Source organism: Callorhinus ursinus, unplaced genomic scaffold (assembly GCF_003265705.2).
Source record: "Callorhinus ursinus isolate GAN/ISIS: 27379988/994484 unplaced genomic scaffold, GSC_fseal_2.0 scaffold25, whole genome shotgun sequence".
NCBI lineage: Eukaryota > Metazoa > Chordata > Mammalia > Carnivora > Otariidae > Callorhinus > Callorhinus ursinus.
In genome coordinates this window covers 39439106-39458968 of record NW_027397087.1, presented here as the reverse complement: position 1 = coordinate 39458968, position 19863 = coordinate 39439106, and the positions used below count along the sequence as shown (strand labels likewise).

The 19863-nt window shown below is 56.8% G+C and overlaps 1 protein-coding gene across 8 annotated transcripts in view; it reads right to left on the bottom strand.

Moving 5' to 3' along the window:
- Positions 1 to 19863, bottom strand: part of LINGO1 (leucine rich repeat and Ig domain containing 1) — a 191265-nt gene that overhangs the window by 78166 nt on the left and 93236 nt on the right. The window contains exon 1 of one of the 8 annotated variants that reach the window (XM_073877403.1): positions 4657 to 4864. The exons of the other annotated variants lie outside the window; for them this stretch is intronic. The gene's annotated coding sequence lies outside the window, so the exon portion shown is untranslated. Of the gene's footprint in view, positions 1 to 4656; positions 4865 to 19863 lie in introns of those variants that run through there. 8 annotated transcript variants of the gene reach the window in all.

Below are 19863 nucleotides of genomic sequence, written 5' to 3'. Positions count from 1 at the left end.
TAAATTTCATAAAAATTCTTTTTATGGCAATTGAAAGAAAAAAGTTCAAGAAATAAAATAAATGTCTCGAAATCTGTCTTTAAAAAACAAGCACACACACACAAAATGAAAACATATCAAGGTCAAGCTCCTGATGCTTCCAAGAGACCTCCACTGTGAACATAATCCACCTCCCAGAAGCAAAGTTCCTGTCTCCAGGCTTTTCTGCTCACTTCCTGTCGCCCTGGCCACTCCCTCCTGCCTGGGCGAGATCCTCACCTCAGAGGTCAGTGGGGAGCGGCCCTGGGTGGAGGCAGACTTCAATAAACGCCTCCTGGCCCCTCCACACAGCGCCGTGGGCCAGTGGATAAACGCCTCCTGGCCCCTCTGCACAGCGCTGTGGACCAGTGGGCCTGCTGCCTGTGGGGTCCAGCCACTGGCAAGGGCTGACCTCGAGAGGCCACGGCATCCGGGCCTCTGCCTCCAGCCCCAGCCAACCCCACTCCACATGTGTAGAGACTGAGGCCTAAGGGGTGAAAGACCTCAGCAGAGGTTACACTGCTACCGAACAGCGAGACAGGTACGTGCCTACACACACGTGTGACCCATATGTTCATGCATGCCGTGCTTCAGGTTCATGGCCAGCCCTCTCAATGAAGGAGCAGATGATTCCCAGGTTACCCACATACACTCTCACACACACAATTGTTACATCATCAACGATATGCTACCATATCCACAATTGTATAATTTGCTATTTCTCCTTTACATGTTTCTGCGTTTTCATTTTTTCTCCACATCTTGTTGAGCCTTTACTATATGCTAGGCGTATTATAGATGCTGAGAATTCAGTGGGCTACAAAACAGACAAATCTGATGCTCTCGTGGGGAGGGGGGTACAGATGATTAGCAAATAAACAAGGAAGTTAACTGCAAAGAGCAACAAGTACAATTAAGATAATCAAACCAGGTAACAGGAGAGAGAGGTCCTGGGGTGGGGCTAGCTGGTGGGTCAGGGAAGGTCTCTGTGCAGATGCCATACCCGAATTCACACCTAGAAGATAAGGAACCAGTCTCACCTTGAGCCGGAGGAGGAGAGCAGAGGCAGGTGGGAGGCCGGTGTTTCTGGGGCCGGGCAGGAGGTGGGCAGAGGTGAGAACAACTGTGAGAAATGAGGCCGCAGAGGAAGGACGGGGCCTTGGGGCCAAGGTCAGGGCCTTGGGCTTCGCCTCCCGGGTGATGAAAAGTCACTAGGGAAGGGCTGTGAGGTCTTCTTCACTGTGAAAAGTTCCCTGGGGCTGCTGAGTGGAGGCTGGATTTAAAGGAGCGGGCACGGGAGCAAGGGCCCAGTGGGTTGGCTGCCGCCGCTGCCAACACACAGCAACAAGTCTGGGCCCAGGTGAGGGAGGACTAGACGGATTCAGGGTGCGTGCGGGAGCAGGGCCAGCTCCTCCGAAGTTGGCGGGTGAGCTGGATGTGAGGGAGTGGGGGTAAGAAAAGGAAACACGGATGACTCTTATCTTCCACCACACACATGCCCTGCTTTTACCACCCCCCCATACAATTTGCACGATTAGCACAGATGAGCAAATACCACCCCCCACACCGAGTCTCATGTGCCCCTGAGGCATCTTACTTCCAGAGCCCCTGCTCTGTTCCCTGTCCTGTGTGTGGTGCATGAGGAGGAGCAAGACTGGGTCCCGCCCTCAGGCTGACAAGACTGTCCGAAAAGGCAGGATAGGAGAGGGTTTCGGGGGCTGGCCCAGAGCCGGCCCCCAGCTGGCTGCACCTGTGAGCAGTGAGGCTGGGGAAAAGCCAGCTTCAGAGCCCTTGCACCACCCCCTGCTAGCCCCCCTGCTAGCCGTGGGACCCTGGGGAAGTTCTTCCACGTCCCCAGACGCGCTCAGCCCCCTCGTCTTCCGAGTGGCAACCACCATCCTCCCACATAAGGCTGTGATGAAGGGTCAGTGAAATGAGACATGTCAAGAACTGGCATTTGTAAATATTAGCATCCTTCCCCTTTTGTTTTCAAAAGGGAGCCAAAAAAGCCAATTCGGGCTTAGACCGGTAAGCTTGCCATCCATTCTAATAAGAAATTCTAGAAGTGCTGCACAGAACAAAAAGAAAATGGCAAGTTTGAGTTCACTTACCAAAGAATCTTGCAGGATAACTACATGTCCCCTCTTGGCTGTCTGAAAGGATGACATGCATGTAGGAGACAGAAAGCTCACTCAGTGGTTAGCTAAATAACCATGTCCAAGAATGTGGGAGAGTGGGTCACACTGGCTCTTGGGGGAGGATTCGGCCCTGGCCGTGGCAGGGCCGGTCCTTGGCCCTGCCCGGAACAACTTTTTTGGCAGAGACTAGGATGAAACCTTGAAGGTAGGTCCAGCCTGTGAGGGGTCAACTAGAGAGGCAGGGTCCCCTGTTCAAGGCCTTCCATGCACCCTAGGAATGGGCCACAGTATATAAAAGAGAGCTACCAGAACCTGGGTAAGCTGAGTAGCTCCAAGAACCACTATACAGAGAGGCCAGGGACTCTGGTCATGGACTCTGTGGAGCCTGGTGGCCAGGAGACAGAGAGGTTAGGTAAGCCAGTTGCTTCAGCTCTGGAGACAGTGCACCTACTTCCAGAAAGCCATGCCCAGGCATCTGTGTGCCTGTCTAGAAGGTATTTGATAACGTGAAATCTGCCCATGGGGATCTTGACAGGAAGAGGTGGGCCTGGAACCATGTTCCCTGGGGACGTCTCAAAAGGCCTGGTCAGGATGTTAGGTCCCTGACAAAGACACTTAGCATTTATGTGCCCAGAGAGCCAAGCTAAGCCCAGTGGAAAAAAAAAGATTCTAAGGAGACAGATTTCTGTCCATCACAAGGAGTAGTGAGCTCCCTGTCCGTGGGGGCATGCAAGCAGAAGTCTGGGAACCAAGTATGTTGGGTGGGGATTTTGCACTAAATGGGGAAGTTGCTTTCAGCCATGTGTTTCTTTAATTCTATCACCATATGAATCAGGGCAAAGTGGGTGTCAGAGAGAGTGAAGGGAAAGGAAGGTAATGACCATAATGACAGTTATTATTAGTACTACATTATAGATCACTGCACATTTCCATATATTCTCTAACTGGATCTTCTGCCCATCCCAGGGCAGGATGATTAACCCTATTTATAGGATGAGGCAACGGAGGCCCAGACAGGAAATGGGACCAGCCCAAGTTCCCACAGCACATCAGCCCCAGATTCCTTCTATGGCCCAAAACCTAGGGGGCCTTCCCCTCCTGCACCCTCAATGGTCATCCCACCACCCCTGCTCCAGAAGGAGTAGAAATCTCTCCACCACGTGGGATTTCATCCAGGTGCCAAGACTCCTCATTCCCAATGGTTAGAGGTTCTTTTTGCCCAACCCCCTGGAACCTGGGAGGAGAATCCCAGCCCAGAAGGCTTCTCCTCCCTGGCTACCCAGGCCCTGCTCTTCCATTCTCCCTGCTCCGTCCCGTGGTGGTCCAGCCACAGCCCCTTATGTGGGTTCCTTCAAACCAGACCTACATCCAGACACTAGGCTTGCCCAGGAAGTAAACTTAAGAAGGGTCCCTCCCCCAGGCCTCATTCTCCTCAAACTTACACAGGTGGCTTGTGAATGGGAGAACCAGACCCCACCCTGCCAGGCACCCCTCCTGGCCACCTTCCCCCTTCCTAGCCAAGAGGGGCCAAGAGAGAGGAAGAGAGGGCATCTGGGCAGAGGCGGTGGGAGTACCTAGGGGAGAGGACCTGCAGGGCAGCCGCACCTGGTACCGCTCCTTGCCCCAGCACGCCCTGAGCCCTCAGGATCCTTTTACTTTCCAGGTGAGGGAATGAAGGCTCAGAGAGATGAAGGAACTTGTCCAAGTTCAAAATATTAAATGGAACAGAAGAAACAGCCTGTAAGTCCTGGAGTCAGGGTTTGAACCCAGGACCAGCTGAATCCAAACACCTGGCGCTTTCACGTGCCCCGTGCTGTTGGTGCAGAAGTAGCAGGCGGCTCGGACAGGTGGCCTGGTGGGCAGAAGACAGGGGTGAGATGGCAAGACAGAGAGACACGGGGCAGTGGGGACGGATGAACCGACAAGTGGCTCCTGCAGGGGCCGGAACGAGACAGCTCCCGAAGCCACCCTCCTGATCAACGAAAGGCCACCAAGTGCCACCTTTGCTGCCTTCTGCCCCTCAAACCTGCCCCGAGTGTTGCCTGGGTCCTTCCCCGGACGTCCAGGCCTGAGCGGCAGACAAAACTCCCCTCTTAGGAGTCTCCCATTCTCGGAGGGTCCCAGGCCAGGCCCCGGGGGGTCCGCCCTGGGGCAGGGGCCAGGGGTGGGCAGAGGGAGTAGGGGGCTGGTCCTAGCCCCAGGCAAGACCGTCTGCCCAGCTTCCGCAGCCCACGCCCAGCCAGTGGGTGTAGCACACAGACTGCCCACACGCACGGCATACCCTCCAGCCCCGTGTGGCCGAGCCGGGTGTCTCTGGGCCCTGCTGGCGGCCAAGCACAACCCGCCTGTCCTCAGAGCATGCAGGCTTTGAGCAACAGCCTCGCCACTGAATATTTAAGAAGGAAAATACCTTTTTTTTTCCAAGAAAGAGAGAGAGAGAAAGAGAGGGAGGAGGAAGCCCACAAAGAAGGAGGAGGGAAAGAGGGAGGGAGAAACCTACCCCATCACTGCAGTCAAGGTCACAGGCATCGTTGTGGGGCGGGCGCGGGCAAGGAGCCTTTAATCTGAGAGTTCAGGCTGAGGAAACTAAACGCTTGAAGCCGGAGTACATTACTGCTCTGAATGATCTGTCGGCTTCTATTAGGCTAAATATCTCTGTATAATGGGGAATTATCCTCTGAAAAGGCAAACTGCCGGCCTCTGCAGGGAGGGGGCGCGCGGTGGGAACCTCTCCTCGTGAGGGTTCTCCCACGGGAGGGGGGGAAAGAACAGGACCAACTCAGAAAGCCACCCCCCACCCACATCCCCTCCCCGGAAAGTCACAGTCAGCAGCTGTTTGATGCTTCTGGCGGACGCCAGCCTCCCTCCCCCTCTTCCTCAGACTCTCCCTCACTCCCTCCACATAGGAGCCTGAAAAGATGCCAGACCCAGGGTAGAGGCCTGACAATGCCTTGGTGACAGCAGGTGACCTAGGGGGAGTCCCTGAGCCTCTCTGAACCTCTGCTTCCCCACCTTTTAGACGGAGCTCATAACAGCCACCCAAAGGCTGTACCGGGGCAGGGTATGAAGCTGGCCCAGGGCCCAGCAGAGTGGGTACCCAGGACGATTTCACTCATGCTGATCCACCCACTGGTGAGGACCTCCCCCTCCAAGTCCCCTCCTCCTCCTCCTCACTCCCCACTGGGCACCAGCACCTCCTCCAGGAAACATGCCCTCCAGGAACCCCACTCATGGGTATCTCCTCCAGCCAGAAACCCAGAAACCCACCTTCAGGGCTCCCCGCCCAGTGTCTAGCGGTTGTGTGCCTTAGGGGTTCCCTCAGACCGGGGCAGCATTGCCTCCTTCCCATCTTCCCCAGGCCCCCTTCTCGGACAGGGAGCCTCAAACTCTGCCCAGATTCGGCAGGCTCAGAGGCAGGGGCTGGGTCCCCTGGAAGGTGACACTCGGGGGAAGGTGGTCAGCACCAGGGAAGCGGAGCCAGAAAGCCAGAAACCCCAGGACATGAGTCTGTGAGAGCAAAGCGGTGGGCAGACCGTCTGCAGGACTGTCAGGGCCCAAGGCAGGGCTGAGGCCGGGTCAGAGCAGCACAGAGGCGGGACTCGGTGCTGGGTTCCCTGCACAGGGCTGAGGTGCTGCAGGTTCAGACCGGGAGGACTCTTAGGGGTCAAGAGGGGCAGGGCTGACCTGGGAGGGGGCAAGGGCCAAATGGCTCTAGCTGGGTGGGGAACAGGGCAGGAGGGCTGAGAGCCAGGTGGGGAGATGCTGCAGACCCTCTGGCTCTTCAGGATTCCTGCGCCACTCTCAGTCTGCAGGAAATCCCTGGGACAGCTCAGGACCCCTCACTGCAGATCCAGCTACTGCTGTCTCAAGGCACGTGGCTGGGCCAGGAAGGCCCATTCTGAGGGTGATTCCAGAACCAGTGACTACCCTCAGTGGGACATCAGAAAGGAAGGCCACCCTGAGGGTAGGTAGAGGCTGCTGCGTGCTCCCACACCCCACTATAGACCCAAAGGCCCAGCCCAGAGTCCCCACAGCAGGCGAGGGCAACTTATTCCTTGATTCATTCCTTGATTCATTCAGCAAATGCTCTCTAACGCTTTCTGTGAACTAAAGGTACAAAAATTCCCAAGATCCTGCATCAGGGAGTTCACAGTCTAATGGGACAAGTGCGTAGGGGGGGCCCACAGGGAGATAAGGGACAACGACTCAGGGACTGTGTGAGAGTGAGAGCCCAAGTTGCTGGGGAAACAGGGCCGGGGGGCCCCCAATCCAGGGGAAGGGTCTTTGAGAAGGGCCTTGAGGGAAAAGGAACCGGGTTTGAAAGCAATGGGGAAGGGTCCTGCAGGCAGAGGGGCAGCCTGTGCCAATGCCCAGGGGTACGAAAGATGGGTACGGAGGGACACAGCTCCTCTCCCCCGGGGAGGGCCTCGTGTGCAGAGACAGGGCTTTCGCTCTCGGCCCGAGAGCCATGAGCAGCTGGAAGGGTTTCAAGTGGGGCGTGACAGGCCCCAATCTGTGCTTCCGAAATACCACCCCAGCTGCCCCCGGGTCGAGAACGGAGGACACAGGAGAAGATAGGAAGCAGTGACTGAGGCAGGACTCAGGCAATGAGTAGGGGAGAGAAGCTGGGGCCCAAGGCAGGCAAAGGGCTGGAAAGGAGGAGAGGATGCATGAGGGACTCCGGAGGCTGCATCTGCCAAGGGAAGGCCGTGGTTCTAACACCGCGGTAAGACAACAGCAGTGTCCCACCGAGCATGATGGATGCTCCTGTCCAAACAACACTGTCAAACTTTGCAAGGCTTTTTAAATCCAGGAGTTGCCTTGATCACACAACATTCAGGTGAGCCAGATGAGCCAGGGATGAGTTACTTAGTTCACTAATTCAACAAGAATTTGTTGAGCGCCCGCTATATTCCGGGCCTTGTTCCGATCTTACTCAGCAGAATGGGAAACTGAGACCCAGGAGTGCTGCCCAGGAAGTTCCACGGCCACACGGCGTGGGTGGGCATCCACAGCTGCTGCCAGTCTCCAGTGGTGAGAGCTGGGGCGGGGCTCAGACCACAGCCCGGCAGCCTGCAGGGCTGACCGGGGATGGCCACTGGCTCGGGGCACTCATATCCTCCAGAACTGGGGAACGGCTAAGAGCAAAAGCCACAAAGGAGCTGTGGAAGGGGAAGGCCTGACAACAAGGGCTGGCTCGCGGGCCAGGACAGGAATGAGACTCAGTCTGGAGTAGAAGCACCTCTCCTTCCCCGATGGGGTGGGAAGCCGGAGAAAAAGTATGAAATGAAAGGAGGCAGGTTCACAGTGCAAAGCACCGATCTCCTCTGTGGGCAGGAGGCCGGAAAGGGCAGATGGGGTACGGAGAAAGAACAGCTGGGCCTTCAGGCCCACTTGAGAGAGGAGGGGGCACGCGGGCAGGGCCAGAGGGTAAGAGCTTCCTGGGCCCCCTGAGATGGCTACAGGGAGGGGAGAGTCAGGGAGCCCCAGCAGGGAAGAGCAGGCCCCACGACCGCCCTAGCAGGTGCCCTGTGCAGTGGCCTCAGGCTGCCCTATGCTCAAGGGGTGCTAAGAGTCTCCCCAGAGTGTAGGCTCCCAAGGGCCCAGCCAGGTGTCTGGAAAAGCGAAGAGCAGCCTAACTGCCTCCAGCTTCTGCTGCCACTGATGGAAGCCACCTGGGTCAGCACCGGAGCGACTCCCCCATTCTGGTCCCAGTGGAGGCCCCAAGGCCAGCCCGTCCATGCCAAGCACTTGCAAGCAGGTTCCCTGCTTCCCTGGGCCCTAGTTTCCTCATCGGTAAGCCCGGGCAGCACCCGCCTCTCAGGTGCTCAGGTAGGGAGAGCAGTTCCCAGTGCCCGGTAGGTGCACCCAGACGACTGTCCCCTTCCCCTCTCAGGCGGCGGGGCCTCTTGGAGTCCAGTCCTCACAGGAGCCCCAGTGCCTGGCACACACTTTTGCTCAATTAACTTTTACTGGCCTGAGTTTAACTGCTAACCAGCTGGTAGTGAACTAAGGCGATCAGAATCTTGCCCGCTGGGGAGGGGGCTAAGAGGAAGGTGGACCTCCATAGGAGGACAGGGCAGATGCCCCAGGAGCAGACATGCAGATGCGGCAGAGGCCAAGGTTGTCGGGGGGGACGGCCCGGTTCTCACCACACCTGTTAGTCAGGCGGTGCTGGCAGGGGAGCCGGTAAAGGGGAGTGAGAGCTGGGGCTGGGGTGCACCCAACTGTAGGGTCCCTGGGCAGATGGGCCTCCTGGCTGCAGGCCCCCTGATAGCACCCAGAGCCTTGGGGAGCTGCTCCTCCAAACTACCCCTTCCCCACTTTGGAATCCACCCCACTGTGTGCCCTGCCCAAGCTAGAGCACTGGAAAGAAACTGAAAGAAGTCAAAAGGAAGGAGGAGCCACTTCTGGGAGAAGAGGCAGAGCCTGGAAGGCTTCACAGAGGTGGTGGCTTTTAACTGCTCTGGGCCTCACCCTGCTCTTCCATGAAACCGGACTGCTATCCTCCCCCTCCTCCTCTTACTACTACTACTAATAAAAATAGCTAAAGCATGTGGAGCACTAAAATATGTGCCAGGCTCTGTGTGAGCACTTGGTGCACAGAGAGACTGAGGTAGAGATGAGCCTGAGCCTGCCCTGCTCCTAGACTCCCTTTCACTGGACTGGCTTGTGGAGGGTCGACTGGGATCTAGGGCTTGGGCGGCAGGCAAGGTGGGTGTCACTAGTGGCCAAGGTCTGCGAGTTCCCAGTGCTGGCGGCATCACTCTAAGCGGCCCTCCTGAGCTGGGTAAGTGAAATGGGGCTGGGGGCTGCAGAGGGGACGCTTCCAGAGCCAGGTCAGAGGCTACACAGCGTCTGCAGGGGCAGCTCAGCTTGGCCCTCATGGTGTACAAAACACTGGTGCTGAGTGTGGCCCTATACCTGCAGCTTCCCCCATGCTGTCCTCCCAGGACCAACCTCACCCACACTCCAGGTTCTAGAAGTTCTCGGGCTCTAAGCAGGCAGGGGTGAAGGGAGAGGGAAGAGGAGAAAAGCAGCTGTGGCCTTCGCTGTGTGTCTATGCTGGAACTGCACACCAACCCGGGTCGGTATGATTATTCCCACTTAATGAGGAAACGGGCTCCTGGGGGTAATGCCCCTTGCCCAAGGTCACAGCTGGGAGTGGCTGAGCTGGGACTCACCTAGGACTGTCTGTTCCTCATGGACCAGGAGGTGCCAAAGGCCAGAAGGGCTCATGGGGCTGACAGCGGAAGGCACGTCAAAGCATAATCAGCAGGCCCAGGAGGGGTCTTTAGGGGCGGACTCTTCCTGACACCCCTCCCAGTGCTGCAAGTTGTCCCATACCCAGGGCTGGCAGGGGGCCAGGCAGTTTGAGAAGACGAGGCAGGAGAGGGTGACAGAGGTCTCTCCTTTGACTTCCAGCAGCCCTCTGCCCCACTCAGCCCTCCCCAAAAGCATCCCATCTTCCTGGTGAGATGGGGCACCTAGGAGGCCTTATGTTGCCAACAGGGCTTGAGAAGGATCTTTGCATGGGGCCGGGGTGGGGGGCGGTGGGCGAGGAAGTGTGGTTAAGGGGAGATGAAACTCAGCCCAGAACTATGACAAGGCCACCTGGGGGCTGTGGCTAGTGCAGGGAGAGGGTAAGGAAGGCCCAAGAGAACAGAAGTCACGGCGCCTGGACTCCCACTGGTAGAGAACCATTCCTTTGAGTCCTCAGAGCTGTTCAGTTTCCACAAGGCTTCTGAGCCTGGGAGAGGCACCATCTAGGAATACTGGCAGTGGGAGAGAGGATGCTGAGGATGGCCCTTTCCTCTCCTAATACACTGTGTTTCTTGGCACAAGTGTCTTTCCCTCTCTGGTCCCCGGGTGCCCTGTCTGCCACATGAGGTATCCAGGCCTAAAGGCTGGCGGACACCTAAGAGAGGTGGTGAGGCCCCAAATAAGCCACCCCTCCCTATGCCTGTATCGACTACAGGTTGCGAGCTCAGCACAATCCTCGATGGCCGTCCCTTATCCTCTCAACAAGGCCATGATGCAGATAGCAGCACTCGATTTGCCAGGAGAGCAAACTGAGGCTCAGGCATAAGGAGGGACACTCCAAGGTGTCCAGGAAGGACTGCAGACAAACCCTACGGACCTGTTTTTGTTCAGCACTGGACAGCTCTTGGCTGCAGCCTTCCTGGCCCCCAGCCCTATACCCACAGCCTTAGCAACCCGTCCTCATTCTAAACTTCACCCAGCCTTCCCCACTCGCCTCTCTTGGGCTCCTGGCACGGCTGCGATCCGTGCACACAGCACTAATGGAGCCCTTGCTCCCTTCTACTTTTCTGACTTCAATCTCATTCTCTCAACAGCTTCTTAAGGGCAGGGAACTCTCACCCTCTCTCCTTTCTAATGCCCCAGTCTGGGTACATAATGGGGACTGGCTTCAGAGCAGGCAGATGCAGGTGAGAACCTGGCTGGAAAACTCTAGGCCCATCACTCTACCCCCCTGAGCTGCAGACGCCCCCGCTGGAACACAAGATGGTCCTGTCCACCTCACAGGCCTGCTGGGGTTTCCATCTCACAGGACAGGTAAGCCATGCAAGGGGCTGCTGCTGACCCTCCCTCCTGGGACTTCACTCAAATTCCGGACCACTCCTCTCCCATGAAACTGTCCAAATGACTTACAAACGGGCAGACTCTTATCACTGAGAAATGTCTGAGAAGGGTCAGGAAGCCCCAAGAGAACAGCTGGTCCAGTGCTCAGAATCCCACTGTTAGAATATGATTGCTCTGTGGGCTCGTGGGCGTTCAGTTTCCCCAAGGGCTTTGAGTCTGGGAGAGGGAACATCGAGGAACATTGGCAGTGAGGGATAGGGCCCTGGGGTGCTGGTCCCTCTTCTCTACTAACATACCATGTGTCTTGGCACAAATGTCTCTCCTCTCTGGCCCTCAGTCACCCCCTCTGTAGTGTGAGGTGTCTAGGCCTACAGGATGCAGGGGGGTCCTATTCACACTATTTCCTGGAGGCAGAAAAGGAAAATGCCTGTAGCGGTGATGTCAGGGGTGCTGGGAAGGACCCTCCAAAGCTCTCAAATTCAGGACCATGATTTCCAAATGCCTCCACTCAGTCTGTCCCCTTCCCTTCCAACAAAAGGGCAAAGCCAAATTCCTGGGCTTTCTGGGGCCCCACCAACAAGTCCCACCCATTCCCAGCTGCTGTGAGGACAGGACCTGCCTATAAGCCTTGGACCTTGGAGGAGGGTCTCCTAGTCCATCCTCAGCCCCACCTGGCCTGCCCAGGGAGCTTCAGCCTGAGGAAGGCTGAACTGACAGCCCCCAGTGTATACGGAAAAGAGAATAAGATTCCATGGGGGGCCTGGGCAGGAAGAATTCTGCTGAGCCCCTCTCTGCCCCAGGGAGGGATGCTGAGGGAGCCTGGAAAGGGGGAAAGGAACAGAGAGATTTATCCCAGCTCAACCACGTAACTAGCTGGCTGACCTCAGAAAGTCCCTTCACCTCTGAGTTCCAGGTTCCTGGTCTATCAAATGGGGAGAATAAAACACACACACACACAGTGTCTGGTACATGGTAAGTTCTGGAGGAGCTCCAGACATTATAACCAGATTCCTGGCCAGGGCTTTGGCTTTTTCACACCAAGGCCCAGAGTAAGTGACGTCAGCCTTGGGCACTTAAATAATAAGCCCCATGGGGGGAGATGAGCACTGAGAGCTCAGAGGGAGTATGGCTGAGGAGGGCACTGGGTCTGCCCTGGTGGGACTCCACCTAGAGAACCAGGCAGAGCCCTGACCCTGGTCATACACTGAGCCTCAACCCTGCTCACATACTGATCCCTGATCCTGCTCTCACAGGAGCCCTGACCTTGGTCACACACTGAGCCCTGACCCAGTCACCAGCTACTGTGGCCAGTCCACACCAGAGGCCAATGTCATAGTTGGCTCTAAGGAGAGCTGCTGCACTCCCATATTCTTACAGAGAACCTGCGGGGTTAATCTTTCATCATATGAACTGGCTCATGTCTGTGTGTGCCCCCTAGTCCCTTGTCCCTCCCCAGACCTTCCCCATGCCGCTGGCTTCTGCCTTGAAGTTGCCCCACCACCACTAGCTCGGCATCCATCACCCTGGCTATGTTTTCTAGGCCCCCTAACCAGTTCTGTCCCCTGACCACAACTCCACAGTCCAAGCCTTTTCCTCTCTGACCTCAGACGATGGAGATCCTGGAATGCCTGAGGGAGAAGGCCTTAGGACTCATTCATTCATTGGGTTCTCCGTCCAGGTGGGGACACTGAGGTCACTAGGGGTGAATGGCAGCCCCAGGACTCCCATCCTGGTCCAGTGCTTTTTCTACCAGCCCTCTGACTGCCCAACCCAGCCAGCAGAGGAGGGGCTCCAGTAGATGGGGGTCTGGCAAGCCCTAAGCCCCCTCCCAGGCCCAGGAAGGGAACAGGAGGTGGCAGAGCCCCAGGGAGCCACCCTGTCCTGGGCTCCTCTGCCTCAACTCAGGGCTGATTTGAGACCTCTTCTCAGGCTGAAAAATTGAAAGACTTTTTGAGATGCCCTCCTGGCATAATGGGGCCACAGAGCTGAGCTGCCCCCAACCCTCCCCAGGGCAGCTAAGGCCTCCTGATAAAGGGCACTACAAGTGTAATACTGGGGAGAGAGTCCGAAAGTGAACCCAGGTGTAGCCCTGGGTGAAGACCAAGGTGGCAACACTGGGAGATGCCCTGCCCACCCACACCTAAAATCCCACCACTCACAACTCATCCTTTCAGATAAAGCACTGCTCTTCTCAGACAGAAGACTACACAAGTTTGGGGGGTCAGCTCAAGAGGGGACAGCTCTGGGTTCACATCCCAGCTGAGCAACACCAGACGTGTGGCCTTCCTGAGCTTCAGAGCCATCATCCATAAAATGGTGATAAGAATATGTCAGTCACCTGATTGCTACCATGAAGATCCTGACACCCCTGCCATCTCCCCCACTCCCCGGATATCCCACAAACACCTCATCCCTCCTCTTCCCCCAAGCCCACTCCTCTACCAGCATCCCTGTTTTTATGAATGTCTCCACCATTGGCCCAGCTGTGCACACAAGAAAACTAGGAGCCCTTGGGACTCCTTCCCAACTCCCTCCCTCTGACCCAGCACAAGTCCTGAATGTGTCTCCAACCCAACCTTCTCTCTGCACCTTCATCCCCAGCAGGGCCCACCATCACCTGCTGGATACACCCTTTGTCCTTGTGCCACTCCAATGTCCCCCACAAGGCGAGCAGGGCAGTATCACTGAGCCCTAAGTTAGATGAGATCCCTTCCCTGCTGGAAACCCTCCATTAACTTCCTCTTAGAACAAGATGCACCCAGCCTCCTTACCATGGCCCACAGATTGTGCCTGATGGGTCAGGCACAATCTGTGGGTCAGCCCTGCCACCTACCCTGACCCCACCTCCTCCGGCTGTCTTCCTCCCATTCCATGAATTTTCTTCCAGCTCCTCAACACACCAAGGTTCCTCCAGGTTTCTTCACCCCTCCTTGCACACAGCTTCCTCCTCACCATCCGATTATGGGATGAGACACTGCCTCAGAGAAGCCCTCCCAGACTGCGCTGTCTCAGTGGGCCACCCCCAACTCTGCATTCTCTATCATTCCCCTGTACCACTTGTCAAAATTTGCAATTATACATCTATTTGTTTGTTGACTTGTTTATTATCTGTCCCACCTCCATCCCCCCAAACCTGTGAGCTTCATGAGGGAAGGGGCCACAGCTACCTTGTTGCCATGCTTGGAACACAGGAGGTGCTCAATAAACAGGAATCCCGCCTGAGGTTCATCACTCAGGAGCAGACAGGGGCGAGTCTGCCCTCCCTGCCTCGCCAGGCAGTCCCAGAAGCCATATCTGGAGTCCCAGAAGAGGATGTTGGCAGGCGCAGACACTCAAATAGGCACGGCTCTGGGGCGCCTGGGTGGCTCAGTCGTTAAGCGTCTGCCTTCAGCTCAGGTCGTGGTCCCAGGGTCCTGGGATCGAGCCTCATGTTGGGCTCCCTGCTCCTCGGGGAAGCCTGCTTCTCCCTCTCCTACTCCCCCTGCTTGTGTTCCCTCTCTTGCTATGTCTCCCTCTGTCAAATAAATAAATAAAATCTTAAAAAAAAAAAAATAGGCACGGCTCTGCCTCCCTGGCCTGCGCCCATGGTGGTGGCTGTGCCGGGACGCCATGCAGACCCCCTGCGGGAGACAGGGCAGCTGGGGACTGAGCAGAGCAGGGCCTGCAGCAAACCATGGCCATGCATGTTGTGAGCACTGGGACCTCCTGCTCCATCGCTGGGCAGGCCCAAGGGACAGACGTCTGGGAGGAGGGGGGCAGGGGAGGAGACACCTCCTGACCTCAGATGAGCCTGTCTCAGAGGCAGGCAGGGCCCCTGCCCCTAGGGTTCACTGGTCTGGTCAAGGAGACTTAGCCATGAGGCCCAACCCTCCTATCACTCGATCTCTGCATAAATCTGCCCCAGGCAGCGGGCACTGCTTGGGCACTGGGGGTGCCAAGTGAATAAGCCCAGCGTGGTCGGTCCTCTGAGTAGCTCTGGGGAGAGGCACCCACACAAACGTGACTCCTTCCAGCCGCCTATGCAGGGCCTCCAGTGTCCTGAATGGGCTGTGGTGGCAGTCCAGGGCTGAGGGGGCACAAGCGGGACCACCTAGGCCAGACTGGGAGGGGGCGAAGGGATCCTGGAGACAAACGCTCCCTAGGAAGGCGTCTGCGCTGAGAGGCTGGGGAGGGTCTAAACCTCGACTGCTCTATCCTCCCTCCCAGGGGCCTCTTCACACACACCCTCCCCCCAACCCCCGACCAGCAGGTCTATGGTTTGGGGAACCAGGTCTCTCTCCAGAGCTGTCCTACACAGGCACAGCGGCCCCTCTCCCGAGGGAGCCACTCTGCCAGGCTCTGCAGACATCACTGACATTTCCACACGCCTCCAGCCCCTCACCATGGCCCACCTAACTAGTCAGTGGGGACCAAATTCGTCCCGGCAGCCTATCAGCATGCCAAAAACTGAAAAGGTCAGGACAGCAACAACAACAACAAAAAAAGCCCCACGGGGGTTATCTCCCATGAGGGGCACCCTGAGGCCCTCATTTCTCCCTCTACAGCTACCCTAACACATGGTGGCAACCTCGGGAGAGGGTAAGGCTTGGGAAGTGGCCCCCACTGTAACCACAGCTCTGGCCTGGGCAGAGCTGGGAAGGGGATCAAGAAAAAGGGAAGCAATCATCCCTGTAACCACCCCCCAAAACACACACACATAACCCCCTGGGCAGGGGAGGGGGAGGGGCACAGGGGAGGAGAGCCCCACCTACCCAGGGCCACTGAGGGACACTGAGCTGCTCTTAGCCTCCCCTGGGGCAAGGGCAGCATCATGGGTTTTCTTACCACTATGTGCCCAACACCAGGCATCCCCCACCCATGGCCCACAGCCCATGCCTACCATGACCCTTGAAGAAGAAACAATCCTGATCACTCTGCACGTGAGGAAACAAGCTCGAAAAGGTCATGTGACTTGCCCAAGGTCACACAGCCGGGGGAAGAGAGGAGCTCAACATCAGGTGAGCACTGGGGCAGCAGGAGTTTTAGCCAGACACAAAGGAAATCTCCCAAACAGGTTGGACAGAAGCCTTGATTCCGGGAAGACGATCCCAGGAAGATGGGCTGGGGTCCCTTCTCAGGAGGCTGCCAGGGGGTGGGGGAGAGGGCTGAGCAAGGGGTTGAGGGCAGGGGCTGGACCTACTGACCTCGGGAGTCTCCCCCGGCTGCGATTTTCTGGGACCACCAGGCAAGCTCCACCAGGCTCCAGGAGGGTGAGCTTGGGAAGAGGCTGGACAGTCCCCGACAACAGCTAGGGGGGCTCTGACCATCACATGAGCACCAATCCAAGCCCAGGGCCCTCTGCAACTCTGTCTTTCTGTGGGAGGCTCTGACTTCCTGGGGCCACCAACAGAGACGAGGGTGCCCAGATCCCAGGAGACAAGAGGTCCGAGAGGATTAAATGGGGGAGAGGAGGAGCTCAGCCTCCTGGCCAGACTAGCCAGTCGGGAACCCTGTCCCGCGGTTTTGACAGCGCCAGGCACCAGCTCGTCCAGAACCCCCATCTTAAGCAAGGTAATTACAGTTCTTCCTGTGTAATGAGATGGTTTTTAAAGCCATTCAAAAGAAATTTCCTATAATGAGGTAAAGGGGTTTATAGTGTTACACATCAAGGCGGCTGGTAATTGGTGGGACCAGGGCTGAGTCCCGGAGCGCAGCCCTGGGAGTTCTGAACCTAAAAGGTGAGAAGAATAGGAGAGACTCCAAAGCCCAGGAGATAAGACAGGCCCCCGGCCAGATAAGTGTCTGTGACACCAGCAAGCCGGTATGCCCCAAAGAGCAGACAAGGGCACAGCGGGGCTGGAACCCGGTTGGGGCACAGGAGGCTGACAGAGCGGGGACTGGGCAGGGGGAGAACCTGCAGGGGTGAAGTCACAGGATGGATGTCTGGGCTCCAGAGAAGGAAGATGAATGTACCGGGTTGAACTGTGCCCCCCCCAATTCATGTCCACCTGGAACTTCAGACTGTGACTTTATTTGGAAAGAGCTCATTCGTAATTGCAGAGGTAACTAGTTAAGACGGGGTCATACTGGATTCGGGTGGATTCCAATGCAGCAACTGGTGTCTTTATAAAAAGAGGTAAATTTGGACACAGATGCACACACGGGAGAATGTCATGTGAAGACAAAGGCAGAGACTGGCGTGATGCATCTGTGAGCCAAGGAACACCAAAGGTTGCCAGCAACCTTGGGAAGCTGGAAGAGGCAAGAAGCCTCCTCCTCCAGGGCCTTCAGAGGGAGCATGACCCTGCCAACACCTTCATTTCAGACGTTCAGCCTCCAGAACCATGAGAGACGATATTCCTGTTCTTCTGAGGCAGCAGGTTTGCGGCTGTTTGTTCCAGCAGCCCCGGGAAGTTAACACCATGACCACTCTAATGAGGGCAACTACCCAGCAGTGAAAATGGCAGCCTCAAAAGGTGGAGAATGCCCCACCTCCAGAGGTGTGCAAGCAAAACCAGGAGTGTGTCTAGTCCCCCCACCTCCCCGTATCTTGGACAGCTGCCGGGGCAGGTCCAGGCTTAGTCCCCCATCTGGCCTTACTGTATGAAGTCCAAGAAACTGGACAAGATGGAGCGATCATTCTCAACCCACAGATTTGGAAACTGAGGCCCGCAGAAGGCAGACAACCTGTACAAGGTGGCCAGTCAGCGGCAACAGCAGGCTTGGGATCCTGGAATCCTGACTGCCAGTCTGGGGCTCTTTTAGGCTCCCTGCCCGGAGTCTGCCTCCTGTGCCTTCCTGGTCTCTAGCCTCAACTGCAGTTAGCTGACCATCCTGGAAGGCAGACAAAAATCCAGTCTCCCTGTCCCCAGCTGTTCCACATTGAAGTGCCATCAATGCTAAGAGCCTTGCCCAACTCCAACCGGATGCATCCAAGGGACACTGTTGGCCTGTGGCCTCTGATGTGCATGTCAGGGTGCAGTCACCAGCTGAGACAAATGCTACACTGGCCAACGGACCCTTACTGAGCACCTGCTGTGTACAGAGCCCTGGGCACAGTGGGGGATGGGGGTCAAAACAGGGGAAGGCGGGACCCTATATCTCCAGAGTCCTGCAGATCAGACCACTCAGCGAGACCCCACAGGGTGTCCCCAGACCAAGTGTGACCTCTGACTGGGCATCCAAGGCTGGCTCCTCGGCCCTCTCAGGAGGAGTCCTACCTGGAAGGGGAAGGAAGGAAGGAGAGAGTATGGCCAAGAGACATCAGTGGCTTCTCTGCCTTCTCTGGCTCCTTCCAGGCCTCTGGGCCCCGTGAGGCAGGGCTAGCCCTCACCCCCACCTGTGCCTGCACTCCTGTCCCCCCAGGAGCTAGCAAGCTGAGTGGAGGCCCCCAGCTCTGGCACCGACCGAAGCGCAGCCAAGCTCACCAGCCAGGGCAGCCCGGCTCTAAACGCTGGTTAGTGGGCGCTGCTCGGCAGAGGGACGCAGAGGAGCGCGCTTTGAAGTCACCTGGTGTGACTTGTCCAGTGGGAACAATGGGCCGCCCAGCCGGGGGCGAGTCACGGCTCCTTCTAATTAGGTGCGGCTTTGAACACGGAGGCATCAGATTAATGAGGCTGACAGCGTTCAGTTTCACCGCGTGGCGGGTCGTCTCTACTCTCTCATCGCCGTTTGATGCCAAAACCTTGTTCCCTAAATCAAAGGATCTCCTGAAACTGCTTTCTGACGCGCCTTGGGTTTCTGCTCGGCATCTCTGCCAGAGAGCTAAAAGCCTTCACCTCCATCCCACCACTCCCAGCGCTGGCTTCAGTTTGGCTGAGGAAGGAGCAAGGGGTGCTGTGAGAGCCCCATTTGCAGAGTTTGCTGGCTCAAGGTCACAAGGCAGCTGGCCAGTCGCCCCCAGGGGCCAGCCCCCCTCTGCCTACAGGCCCCCTGCCACAGCTCTTGGCAGCTGCAGGCATGCTGGGCCGTGGGGGACCCATCGTTGGCATCAGCTCACAAGCCTCTGGGGCATCTGGTTCACCCGTCTTCAAGACTGAGATGTCTCAGGAGTCAGCCCGCACAGCCTTGTCTTCTCGCGCCTCTTCTGCTCTAGCCGGACACCTCCTCCCCAGCCCCTCTCTGGGCCTTTGCTCACGCAGCTCCCCTCCCTCGTCCCCCTGGTGCCCTCCTCTCCTGCCTCCAGTTTGCTAAGCTCACGCCACCCTTCAAAACCCGGCTCCTTCACCACCAGAGTCCTTCTTTCCTTCTCTCCAGCCCTTAAATCTGTCTCCTTGAGCAATTGTCTCTTGACCTGTATTCCACTGTTTAATATTACTACCTTTGCTCATTATTTTGTCCTGTCTCCCCTACGAGACTGTGGCACAGGGACAGGAAGAGCATCTGTGTCATTTTTGTGTTCCCCACAGTGAAGACTGGCTGATAATAAAGATTCTACCCTACCTCGGCACTCTGGGAGACACAGGGAGTGAAGACACCATCCTGCCCTCGGTTTCCACATCTATCAAATGGGAATGAGGCCCTCACCCTGCTTCCTCCATGGGGCTGCTGGAGCATCCAGGATGATGCTGGACAGAGCATGTGTTCTGGGGAAGGGGGGGCCATGCCGTGGGTGGGGTGCCCCTGGGGCAGGGGGATTGGCCCTGGCAGGGAGGTTGAGGACCACTGGGGCTTGGACAGGTCAATTCCTCTCTCTGGGTCTCAATTTCCCTATATGTAAAAACGGTTGGCCCAGTGATTCACAAGATGGATGCATTAACTCATTCAATCCTCAGGGCCACCTCTGTAGTATGTACTGTCAATAGCTCCATTTCAGAAAGGCCCAGAAAGATTTAAAAAACAGCGTATGTGTAGAAGAGGCAGGACTCAAGCCCAGGCAACATGCTAGTCCAGAACCTGCCTTCTTCCCTACTCCACTGACTTTCAGGCCCTAGGCTAAGCTCCAGCCATTTCTGAAACTTGTTTCACCTCTCTGGGCCTCTGTTTTCCCATCTGAGGGCTGGACGCATAGTGACACTTTGTAGATGATTTCTCCTAGGCCAGGGCAGGATGACATGTTCTGGCTCTTCTGAGCCCCTTCCAGAACCCAGCTCCAAATCTTTCCACCTAGAATTTTCTTTCCTGC